The following is a 12,605-nucleotide window of genomic DNA, read 5'->3' as shown; positions in this document are numbered from 1 at the left end:
GTGCGCGTGCAGGGGAGCTGAGTCAGGGATGTGAGCACATGTGCGCACACGGGGGACAGGCATGGGTGCGCGCGTGCGTGTGTGTGCACCCTGGGGATAGGAAGTGGGACGTGTGCACCTGTGCGCACACAGGGACAGAGGCCTGGTGTGTGTGGATGTGCATGCACCTGGGGTTCACGGGCTGAGGGGGGTGGTGTATGCATTTCGTAGGCACTTGGGAAACAGTGGAAGGTGTGCAGATGAGTGTGTACACACACGGGGGCCAGGGATGGGGGTACACTGGAATGTGTGCACAGCCAGGAGTAGGGGATAGATGCAAGAGTGTGCACACAGAGGCCAGGAGTCAAGTGTGTTGTGGGTATGTGTGTGTGTGTGCATGCATGTGCAGATGTGGGGACTTGGAGGAGCGGGGTCGAGTAGCACACAGTGTGTGTACTCTCGGAGGAGAAAGGCAGGCTGGGATTGTGCCCGTAGGCGTGTTTGAGTGGGTGCATATGTGTGTGCACAGGAAGGAGAGGAGGTCGGGTGTGTGCTCGTGCGGATGCTCGGAGGAGACAGTGTGTGCACGCGCAGCACCCTGTCCGCCAGGTGCTCACCTGTTCCTGCCCAGCCCAAGGTCTCCATGCCCACGCCCGGCCTCTGCCCAGGTTCTGAGTCTTCTGGACGGAAGGGTGCGGGCCTGTTCCTCATCGCCAGGTGGCCTGGGCAGAGTGGAGTCTGAGCCCTGGAGACTTGACCCGCCCGGTTCACCATCAGCAGGGCCAGGGCAGGCGGGGCGTGCGGGCCGAGTCCAGAGTTCATGGGGCACAGAGGACTTGAGCGTGGATGCACCCTCAGGTGCTATCGCCTTACACGCCGCCTGGGACGGTTTCACAGTTTAACCACTTTCAACCTGCTTCTCTAGCAAGCCACTCCAGTCTTGAACTGTTAACCCTTAATTAGCATTGGTTTCTTGAAAAGCAGGAATCTTCCCATTCTTTCTACTGATCAGTACACTGCTCTTAGAGTAACAGGGATGATGAAAACAGGGTGGGAGGGGTGGGAAATAAAAGGCTTCGGAGGGACCATTCTCTGTCCCTGCAGGCTGGACACCTCCGCTTCCCTGTGGAGAAACATGCATAGCTCCCCACTGGGAGGGCCGTGGTGCCTGGACCTCCCGCCCGTTCTTTCTCAGAAAGTCTGCGTTCCTCGCCCCGCCGCTTTTTCCCAGAAACTCCGTCTTTCTCACAGTGTTGGAGTCTTCACCCCCACGTAGCAGCCAGAAGCCCCTCCCTGGGGCTCAGGTGCACAGACGGACAAGCCTCTGGGTGAGGGCTGGGTGCTCGGAGAGAGGAGAAACACAGGATCAGAGTCCGAACCCAAGTCCTCTCCCCACAGAATCCAGTCTTTGACCAGTATTTACAGGGGATAACCAGCTCTCATATTCAAAATCATTTCTGCACAGAAATCACTCGTGAAACACTCTGAGCTCGCAAGCGCTGCCGCAGCATTGAAACAAACCTCTGGTTTGCTCGGAACCTCTGCCTCTATAGTCAGTTACCCTCCAGAACGCCTGTGCCTGTGTTGAAAGGTGACAACATAATTTTGGTTGAAGATCCAAATGTTTTTGGCCACATCTTGCCTTGAAACCCCTAGGCTGGCAGAGATGTGACCTAGGCAGGTGATGACCCCACGCATGTTCCATCAGGCCGGTCTGCTTTGGGGAGTGTCCCAGAAGTTGGGGCCTTAGTGAGCCTTCCACCAGTGTTCAGTTGGTCCTCCTCCCTGGGGCTGCGCCGCCACTGTGTGGGATGGTGCTGCTCTGTGTTCCGTTAGAAGGCGGGCCGGTGCTTCCCAGGAGAATGCCCACCTGTCACAGCGCCCCCTTTCTTTGTGGGCTTGATACAAAGCCTTACCCCACCCCTATTAAACTCTCCTTTGAAGGAGAGAAAGTTTTCTAATCCCTTGAAAATCTGAATTCTAAGTCTGTTAAAATATCCAACTTGTCTTCGGCTCCCTCCTCCGTGACAGGTCTTTTCTCTGTTTTCCACCTTCTTGGGTGACCACGGCAACGGTGACATCAGGAGGTGGGGAGACAGGGAGCGGGGCAGAGGCTCAGAGACTCGGGCGGGGATTCTGCGTGTGCACAGGGGACGTTTGCTCTTTCTTTGACCAGATAGCAATAAAGGTGTCTTTGGAAAAATTTGTTCGCTTGCTTCTTTCTCCGTATCAGGAAATATAAGTGAATCAGGTGGCTTGTTGGCAAGCCTCAGGAAAAGCCCCTGGCCCCCCACAAAGAGGCCACCACTTCTGAGCCCCACCCACTACCTGGACACACCAAGGCAGCTGTGTTTCTCCCTCTTCCTTACTTCACAACTCCGTTTGAAAACTTCTGGCCAAAACCAAGCCGCCCTCCGGGAAAGATGGTCAGACCCTGGCCTTCCTGTGTCACTGTGCCTTTAGCGTCGCTCTGTCTTAAACACCTTCACAACCACCTACAGACTGAAGTTGTAGTCCTTTGAAAAGCTCCCCTTGGACCTGACAAGTTCTAGAAGGTCATGGCATCCAAGCTGACTCAAATTTACTCAAAGAAATCCCTTTCATTCCTTTGCCCATGAACTCCACAATCCACCAGCGTTCATCTGGGTGACCTGCCTATGCTCCTGTTAAGATGATATCCAGGTTGTTCTCCATGGACTCATACAACGTCAAGGCTCAGATTACTTCTCCAAGGTTGTCTGACTTCCCTTCATCTCAGCTTCATCGTAGCAGGTGGGCTGGAGGGCCTTTCTCTGAATCCACAAGGTAAGTGGACAGCAGCGGGGAAATGACCAGAGATGTTGAACATCCACCTCTCCTTGTGTTACTTTCTTCCTCAAAATAATCCAGCCAGGAGCCCACAGCATGGTTTTAGGAAACCTGACTTTGTGTAGAATTTAATGTCTCTGGTCATTTCCCCGCTGCTGTCCACTCACTTGCTGATACAGAGAAGTGCCGTCTAGCCCACCTGCTACGATGAAGCAGAGACGCAGGGAAGTCAGATGACCTTGGATAAGTAATCTTAGCCTCTCTGATGCGCAAATCCCTTTAGCTGAGAAATAAATAGATAAAAATAGTTCTTTGCTAAAAAGACAAACCACAATTTCAAAGGCTTTGCTGTCCTGCATTCCTCACTCACCTAACATTTCTGAGCCATGAATATGTGCAGTTTAGTGTGCTGATGCAGATTAATAAGACAGGGTTGCTCAGACGGGACAGCCAGACTCCCGTACGACCAAATATGATGGGGACAAGGGTCCCTTCATGGCTGGAAACGGGAATTGTGGAAGCAGAGAGCCAGAACCATCATGGCTCCTGTAGGCAATCAGGGAAGGCTTCATAGCGAAGGTGACATTGAGATGGTCTGCGAGCAGCTGAGGGGTGTGTGTGCAAGTGTGCACACGTTAGGATTCGCGTGTTCCTGCAGAAAAGGACACATCTTGGGAAATGCCTGTGGCTGCTTACATCCATGTCTTAGGCAGGGCAGCTGCAATAAAACCCCACAGACTGGTGGCTCATAAACAACAGAAATTATTTCTGACAGTTATACAGGCTGGAAGTCCAAGCTTAGGGTACCAGCCTGGGGGGTTCGGGTGAGAGCTGTCTTCCTGGCTCACAGATGGCTCCCGCCTCGTCCTACGCGCAAAGGCTGCTGCCCGGCCCTCCTAACAGGGCACTAACCCCGTTTGCAGGGCACTGCTCCCAGGACCTGATTCCCCCCAAAGGCCCCACCTCCGAATGTCACCTGCAGTGGAGGAGAAGTAATTCCCCCTCCACTCTAGGCTGCAGCCCCCATAAAAGACAGGTTAACGAGAGAAAAGCAGAAGCTGAAAGTGTGCACCTCATGAGGACGGGGCACACCAGGGAAAGTGGGGTGCTCTCAGAGCGGCTCAGAACTCAGGCTTAAGGACCGCCTTCAGCTGAAGACAGAGCGGCTGGGCGAGGGGGAACGCGGAAAGGAGAGAAGGGCGCCTGCGGTGACACCCGGTCCCCTACCTGAGGAGTGCCGCGTGTGGTCTCCCTGCCGTCTCCTCCCAGGTGGACAGGGAGGTGCCTGCAGAGACTCCTGTAGGTGGTGGAGAGGGCGGCTGTGCTCTGGGCCGTGAGCCGCCCCACAGCAGGGGGGTCCTGCCGGTCACTCCAGCTGGGGGTGAGCTGTGAGTGGCGCACACTCAGACCATGAAGTCCTACTGGTTTGGTGGGGCCGCACCTGGCCGTGAGGGATGCTAGAAAATGCAGGCACGGTTCTGGGCCCTCTGTCTGCCCAAGCGCTTCCAGGTCTGTAAAGAAAAGGGCAGAGAGCTGATGTTCCGAGATGACTAGCAGTTTGTTCTGAGCGAGGAAGAGAGGACTTTCGTCTCCGAGACGTGAGCCCCACGTGGAGTGGGGAGAAGGGCTGAGCCTCCGGCGCCAGTGGAGAAGGACTGCAGAGGCAGTGCCGGAGTGCGCGGCGTGGAGGCTGGAGGGGTTCTAGACGGCGCCCAGCGGGAAGGAGCCGCGGATGGGGGCCCCGGGGTCAGACCCGGACCTCATCCCGTGGGCCTCGCCCCACTCCAGCTCCTGCAGTGGCGCCTCTGGGCTCCCAGGGTGGCACGCAGCACCTGCCTCCCGCCGCTGATGACGAGGGCACATTTGCTGACCACCTAGAATTGCTTTGGACACCGGCAGCCTCCAGTGCGCAAGAGCCTGCGGCGGAGAGCGGGCGATGCAGCTGCCCGGGGAACAGCAGGGCAGCCCCAGGGCCCACGTCCACGGGCGCTGGGCGGAGACCCGGAAGGCGGGTGAGGGAGGGCTAAGCCGCTGGGCAGAGGACGGGGCTGGGCGGTCGCGCCGGCGTTTCTGACAGTTGCCTCGCAGGCCGCAGAGAAACGTGACAGAGACACGGGTGGACGTTCACGGCGCGAGGCCGCCGGGACTGCACTGGCCGGGCGGCGCGCACAGGCCGGGCGCTCTGGGGGTGTCTCCAGGCGCCGGCGGAGGACGCGTTCCCGGGAAGGATGACCCCGCTGCCTTCCCGGCTGGCCTCTCATCCCCACCCCGCCTCCCGGCCGTTCTGCCGTCCCTGGATTCGGCCACCGGGACGAGCTGCAGAGAGATGCGGGAGAGGTCGGCCCACGGGGTTCTCCTCCTCCCCAGCCAGCGGGCTGTGTGCGCATCCCTCTCTGCCCACCGCCCGTCCTCCGACCCAGGCCGGGGGACCCTCCCCAGGGTACTCGCCACCTGCCCCGCCCACACCCACCTCTGCAGACAGTGCGGTCAGATGGGCCTATTCCTGTCAGAACGCTGGCTGCTTCAACCTCCAAACATAAAAAGTGGTCACTAATGACACGGGTGGACAGACTCACGGACCAAGAAAGTATGTCTTTCAAACAGGAGGGGAGACAACAGCGTCAGGTGAAGAGCAGTCATTCAGCTCCGCAAGCAGGTGATTGATATTTATCTGAGCATTTTCAATAAAGTAGAGCGGCAAAGCCCTGCCGAAGATCTGCTGAAGGGAGGCAAGGAGGAGGGCGTGGAAGGGCAGGCGAGGGAGGCTGGCAGGAACCCAGTGGTTTGGGGGCTCCAGCTGGGGGCTGGGGGGCGCCGCTGGGGAGATGAAGACCTGAGGGGTTTTTGCAGGCTGAGCAGTCTCTGAAAGGAAAGAGATGAAGAAGAGAAAGGCACAGGACCCAGGGGAGGCAGAGAGAGCATCAGAGAGGGCAAGAGAGTCTGAACTAGAGACCCACATTCTAAAACTGGTGGGGGAGATGGGCATTTAGTTTTTTTTTTTTTTTTTCATCCAATCTATGATATTTCTGGAGAAATATCTGGAGAAGGGAATGGCAACCCACTCCAGTACTCTTGTCTGGGAAATCCCATAGACGGAGGAGGTGGTGGGCTATACAGTCCATGGGGTCACAAAGAGAAGGGCACAACTAAGCAACTGAGTGTGATATTTCTCTAAATTTTCATCTATACCATTCTAGACAGTCTCCTCATCCATTCTTTCCTCTCCCCACTCTAAACCCTCCAACGCGACCGAGGTATAATTTTTTTCCATCTAGTTTTCCATTTTATGACTAGAAAACAAAGTCCGTCAAGGCAACCTTATGGTTTTGTATGCCATTGATGGGAGTGTTAGCTAGCGCAAATGCTCAGTAAAAAAAACTGGGCAAGATGATTGATCTTTAAAATGTCATGTGATACAACCAATGGTGAACTCACGACACTTCTCTCAAACCAGCCCCTCCCCACCCGGCTCCAGCTCACTCAGGAGAAGATCTGTGTCCACCCAGTTGTTCAGACTAGAGATGTAGACAGAACTCAAACACCTGACTCGTCCTCAGCAATTGAAACCAACTGCCAGCCTGAGCTATCTCGAGTTCTCCTGCTTTCCGCCCTGGCCAGCCGTCCTCTTCCTTATTGAGGGCTGGAGCAAACAATGCCCATCTCCTGTTCCTCCAGCCTTGACCTCCTCTCCCCTCTCTTCAGCAGCCAGAGTGATGTCTTAAAAATGGAAAATAGCTCAGGACTTCCCTGGCTTTCAGTGGTGGACTCCATGCTTCCACTGCAGTGGGTGCACGTCTGATCCCTGGTCAGGGAGCTAAGATCCGTATGCTGAGCCTTTCGGTCAAAAGACAGTGCTGTGCTCGTCCTCCGCCTCCTGTTGGCCTTCTGTTCGGGTGTTCCATCCACTATCAAAAGAGGGACACTGAGGACCTCCGTGGTCCTCAGTGGATAAGATCCACCTGCCAACACAGGGCTCCATCCCTGGTTCGGGAAGATCCGACATGCCGCAGAGCAACTAAGCCCACACACCACAACTACTGAAGCCCGAGCACATTAGACCTTGTGTTCCCCAACAAGAGAAGCCCGTGCAGTGAGAACCCCACATACCACAGCGAAGAACAGCCCCAACTCTACAGCTAGAGAAAGCTCAAGCAAAAGCAACAAAGCCCCAGGGTAAAACATGAGTAAAAATGAATTAAACTAAAACATCTTTTTTTTAACATAAATTTATTTATTTTAATTGGAGGTTAATTACTTTACAATATTGTATTGGTTTTGCCATACATCAACATGAATCTGCCACGGGTGTACATCCTGAACCCCCCTCCCTCCTCCCTCCCCATACCATCCCTCTGGGTCATCCCAGGGCACCAGCCCCAAGCAACCAGTATCCTGCATCAAACTTGGACTGGTGATTCGTTTCATATATGATATTACACATGTTTCAATGCCATTCTCCCAAATCATCCCACCCTCTCCCTCTTCCACAGAGTCCAAAAGACCGTTCTGTACATCTGTGTCTCTTTTGCTGTCTCGCATACAGGGTTATCACTACCATCTTTCTAAATTCCATATGTATGCGTTAGTATACTGTATTGGTGTTTTTCTTTCTGGCTTACTTCACTCTGTATAATAGGCTCCAGTTTCATCCACCTCATTAGAACTGATTCAAATGTATTCTTTTTAATGGCTGAGTAATACTCCATTGTGTATATGTACCACTGCTTTCTTATCCATTCATCTGCTGATGGACATCTAGGTTGCTTCCATGTCCTGGCTATTATAAACAGTGCTGTGATGAACACTGGGGTACACGTGTCTCTTTCCCTTCTGGTTTCCTCGGTGTGTATGCCCAGCAGTGCTGGGTTTGCTGAGTCATAAGGCAGTTCTATTTCCAGTTTTTTAAGGAATCTCCACACTGTTCTCCATAGTGGCTGTATTAGTTTGCATTCCCATCAACAGTGTAAGATGGTTTCCTTTTCTCCACACCCTCTCCAGCATTTATTGCTTGTAGACTTTGGATTGCAGCCATTCTGACTGGTGTGAAATGGTACCTCATTGTGGTTTTGATTTGCATTTCTCTGATAATGAGTGATGTTGAGCATCTTTTCATGTGTTTGTTAGCCATCTGTATGTCTTCTTTGGAGAAATGTCTATTTAATTCTTTGGCCCGTTTTTTGATTGGGTCATTTATTTTTCTGGAATTGAGCTGTAGGAGTTGCTTGTATATTTTTGAGATTAGTTGTTTGTCGGTTGCTTCATTTGCTATTATTTTCTCCCATTCTGAAGGCTGTCTTTTCACCTTGCTTATACTTTCCTTTGTGGTGCAGAAGCTTTTAAGTTTAATTAGGTCCCATTTGTTTATTTTTGCTTTTATTTCCAATATTCTGGGAGGTGGGTCATAGAGGATCCTGCTGTGATTTATGTCAGAGAGTGTTTTGCCTATGTTCTCCTCTAGAAGTTTTATAGTTTCTGGTCTTACGTATAGATCTTTAATCCATTTTGAGTTTATTTTTGTGTATGGTGTTAGAAAGTGTTCTAGTTTCATTCTTTTACAAGTGGTTGACCAGTTTTCCCAGCACCACTTGTTAAAGAGATTATCTTTAATCCAATGTATATTCTTGCCTCCTTTGTCAAAGATAAGGTGTCCATAGGTGCGTGGACTTATCTCTGGGTTTTCTATTTTGTTCCATTGATCTATATTTCTGTCTTTGTGCCAGTACCATACTGTCTTGATGACTGTGGCTTTGTAGTAGAGCCTGAAGTCAGGCAGGTTGATTCCTCCAGTTCCATTCTTCTTTCTCAAGATGGCTTTGGCTATTTGAGGTTTTTTGTATTTCCATACAAATTGTGAAATTATTTGTTCTAGCTCTGTGAAAAATACCGTTGGTAGCTTGATAGGGATTGCATTGAATCTATAGATTGCTTTGGGTAGTATACTCATTTTCACTATATTGATTCTTCCAATCCATGAACATGGTATATTTCTCCATCTATTAGTGTCCTCTTTGATTTCTTTCACCAGTGTTTTATAGTTCTCTATATATAGGTCTTTAGTTTCTTTAGGTAGATATATTCCTAAGTATTTTATTCTTTTCATTGCAATGGTGAATGGAATTGTTTCCTTAATTTCTCTTTCTGTTTTCTCATTATTAGTGTATAGGAATGCAAGGGATTTCTGTGTGTTGATTTTATATCCTGCAACTTTACTATATTCATTGATTAGCTCTAGTAATTTTCTGGTGGAGTCTAGGGTTTTCTATGTATAGGATCATGTCATCTGTAAACAGTGAGAGTTTTACTTCTTCTTTTCCAATTTGGATTCCTTTTATTTATTTTTCTGCTCTGATTGCTGTGGCCAAAACTTCCAAAACTATGTTGAATAGTAATGGTGAAAGTAGGCACCCTTGTCTTGTTCCTGACTTTAGGGGAAATGCTTTCAATTTTTCACCATTGAGAATAATGTTTGCTGTGGGTTTGTCATATACAGCTTTTATTATGTTGAGGTATGTTCCTTCTATTCCTGCTTTCTGGAGAGTTTTTATCATAAATGGATGTTGAATTTTGTCAAAGGTTTTCTCTGCATCTATTGAGATAATCATATGGCTTTTATTTTTCAATTTGTTAATGTGGTGTATTACACTGATTGATTTGCAGATATTGAGGAATCCTTGCATCCCTGGGATAAAGCCCACACGGTCATGATGTATGATCTTTTTAATGTGTTGTTGGATTCTGATTGCTAGAATTTTGTTAAGGATTTTTGCATCTATGTTCATCAGTGATATTGGCCTGTAGTTTTCTTTTTTGTGTGGCATCTTTGTCAGGTTTTGGTATTAGGATGATGGTGGCCTCATAGAATGAGTTTGGAAGTTTACCTTCCTCTGCAATTTTTTGGAAGAGTTTGAGCAGGATAGGTGTTAGCTCTTCTCTAAATTTTTGGTAGAATTCAGCTGTGAAGCCGTCTGGACCTGGGCTTTTGTTTGCTGGAAGATTTTTGATTACAGTTTCAATTTCCGTGCTTGTGATGGGTCTGTTAAGATTTTCTATTTCTTCCTGGTCCAGTTTTGGAAAGTTGTACTTTTCTAAGAATTTGTCCATTCCTTCCACGTTGTCCATTTTATTGGCATATAATTGCTGATAGTAGTCTCTTATGATCCTTTGTATTTCTGTGTTGTCTGTTGTGATCTCTCCATTTTCATTTCTAATTTTATTGATTTGAGTTTTCTCCCTTTGTTTCCTGATCAGTCTGGCTAATGGTTTGTCAATTTGATTTATCCCTTCAAAGAACCAGCTTTTGGCTTTGTTGATTTTTGCTATGGTCTCTTCTGTTTCTTTTGCATTTATTTCTGCCCTAATTTTTAAGATTTCTTCCCTTTTACTAACCCTGGGGTTCTTCATTTCTTCCTTTTCTAGTTGCTTTTGGTGTAGAGTTAGGTTATTTGACTTTTTTCTTGTTTCTTGAGGTATGCCTGTATTGCTATGAACTTTCCCCTTAGCACTGCTTTTACAGTGTCCCACAGGTTTTGGGTTGTTGTGTTTTCATTTTCATTCATTTCTATGCATATTTTGATTTCTTTTTTGATTTCTTCTGTGATTTGTTGGTTATTCAGCAGCGTGTTGTTCAGCCTCCATATGTTGGAATTTTTAACAGTTTTTCTCCTGTAATTGAGATCTAATCTTATTGCATTGTGGTCAGAAAAGATGCTTGGAATGATTTCAATTTTTCTGAATTTACCAAGGCTAGATTTATGGCCCAGGATGTGATCTATCCTAGAGAAGTTTCCGTGTGTGCTTGAGAAAAAGGTGAAATTCATTGTTTTGGGGTGAAATGTCCTATAGATATCAATTAGGTCTAACTGGTCTATTGTATCATTTAAAGTTTGTGTTTCCATGTTAATTTTCTGTTTATTTGATCTATCCATAGGTGTGAGTGGGGTATTAAAGTCTCCCACTATTATTGTGTTATTGTTAATTTCCACTTTCATACTTGTTAGCATTTGTCTTACATATTGTGGTGCTCCTGTGTTGGGTGCATATACATTTATAATTGTTATATCTTCTTCTTGGATTGATCCTTTGATCATTATGTAGTGTCCTTCTTTGTCTCTTTTCACAGCCTTTGTTTTAAAATTTATTTTATCTCATATGAGTATTGCTACTCCTGCTTTCTTTTGGTCTCTATTTGCATGGAATATCTTTTTCCAGCCCTTCACTTTCAGTCTGTATGTGTCCCCTGTTTTGGGGTGGGTCTCTTGTAGACAACATATATAGGGATCTTGTTTTTGTATCCATTCAGCCAGACTTTGTCTTTTGGTTGGGGCATTCAACTCATTTACATTTAAGGTAATTATTGATAAGTATGATCCCGTTACCATTTACTTTATTGTTTTGGATTCGAGTTTATACACCCTTTTTGTGTTTCCTATCTAGAGACTCTCCTTTAGCATTTGTTGGAGAGCTGGTTTGGTGGTGCTGAAACATCTTTTTAAAAAGAAAAGTGGGACATTGAAGTCTCTTATGACAAACCTAGATAGCATATTAAAAAGTGGAGACATTAGACAGAGGAGCCTGGCAGGTTGCAGTCGTGTCTGACTCTTTGCAACCCCATGACCACAGCATGCCAGGGCCCCCTGTCCATCACCAACTCCTGGAGTTTAATCAAACTCATGTCCATTGAGTCAGTGATGCCATCCAACCATCTCATCCTCTGTCTTCCCCTTCTCTCCCCACCTTCAATCTTTCCCAGCATCAGGGTCTTTTCAAATAAATCAGTTCTTCATATCAGGTGGCCAAGGGTTGGAGTTTCAGCTTCAAGATCAGTCCTTGCAATGAATATTCAGGACTGATTTCCTTTAGGATGGACTGGTTGGATCTCCTTGCAGTCCAAGGGACTCTCAAGAGTCTTCTCCAACACCACAGTTCAAAAGCATCAATTCTTCGACACTCACCTCTCTTTATGGCCCAACTCTCACATCCATACATGACCACTGGAAAAACCACAGCCTTGATTAGATGGACCTTTGTTGGCAAAGTAACGTCTCTGCTTTTTAATATGCTATCTAGGTTGGTCATGACTTTTCTTGCAAGCAGTAAGCATCTTTTAATTTCATGGCTGCAGTCATCATCTACAGTGATTTTGGAGCCCCCCAAATAAAGTCAGCCACTGTTTCCACTGTTTCTCCATCTATTTGCCATGAAGTGATGGGACCGAATGCCATGATCTTCGTTTTCTGAATGTTGAGCTTTAAGCAAACTTCTTCACTCTCCTCTTTCACTTTCATCAAGAGGCTTTTTAGTTCCTCTTCACTTTCTGCCATAAGGGTGGTGTCATCTACATATCTGAGGTTATTGATATTTTTCCCGGAAATCTTGATTCCAGCTTGTGCTTCATCCAGCCCAGAGTTTCTCATGATGTACTCTGCAAATAAGCAGGGTGATAATATACAGCCTTGACATATTCCTTTTCCTATTTGGAACCAGTCTGTTGTTCCATGTCCAGTTCTAATTGTTGCTTCCTGACCTGCATACAGATTTCTCAAGAGGGAGGTCAGGTGGTCTGGTATTCCCATCTCTTTCAGAATTTTCCACAGTATTTGAAATGATCCACACAGTCAGAGGCTTTGGCATAGTCAATAAAGCAGAAGTAAATGATTTTCTGGAATTCTCTTGCTTTTTCAATGATCCAGTGGATTTTGGCAACTTGATCTGTGGTTCCTCTGCCTATTTTATAATCTTTCTATAACCTTTTCTTGAACATCAGGAAGTTCACGGTTCACGTATTTCTGAAGCCTGGCTTGGAGAATTTTGAGCATTAC

The sequence above is a fragment of the Bos indicus genome, chromosome 12, assembly GCF_029378745.1.
Source record: "Bos indicus isolate NIAB-ARS_2022 breed Sahiwal x Tharparkar chromosome 12, NIAB-ARS_B.indTharparkar_mat_pri_1.0, whole genome shotgun sequence".
In the NCBI taxonomy this organism is placed as follows: Eukaryota; Metazoa; Chordata; class Mammalia; order Artiodactyla; family Bovidae; genus Bos; species Bos indicus.
Note: the sequence above shows the minus strand (reverse complement) of the source record.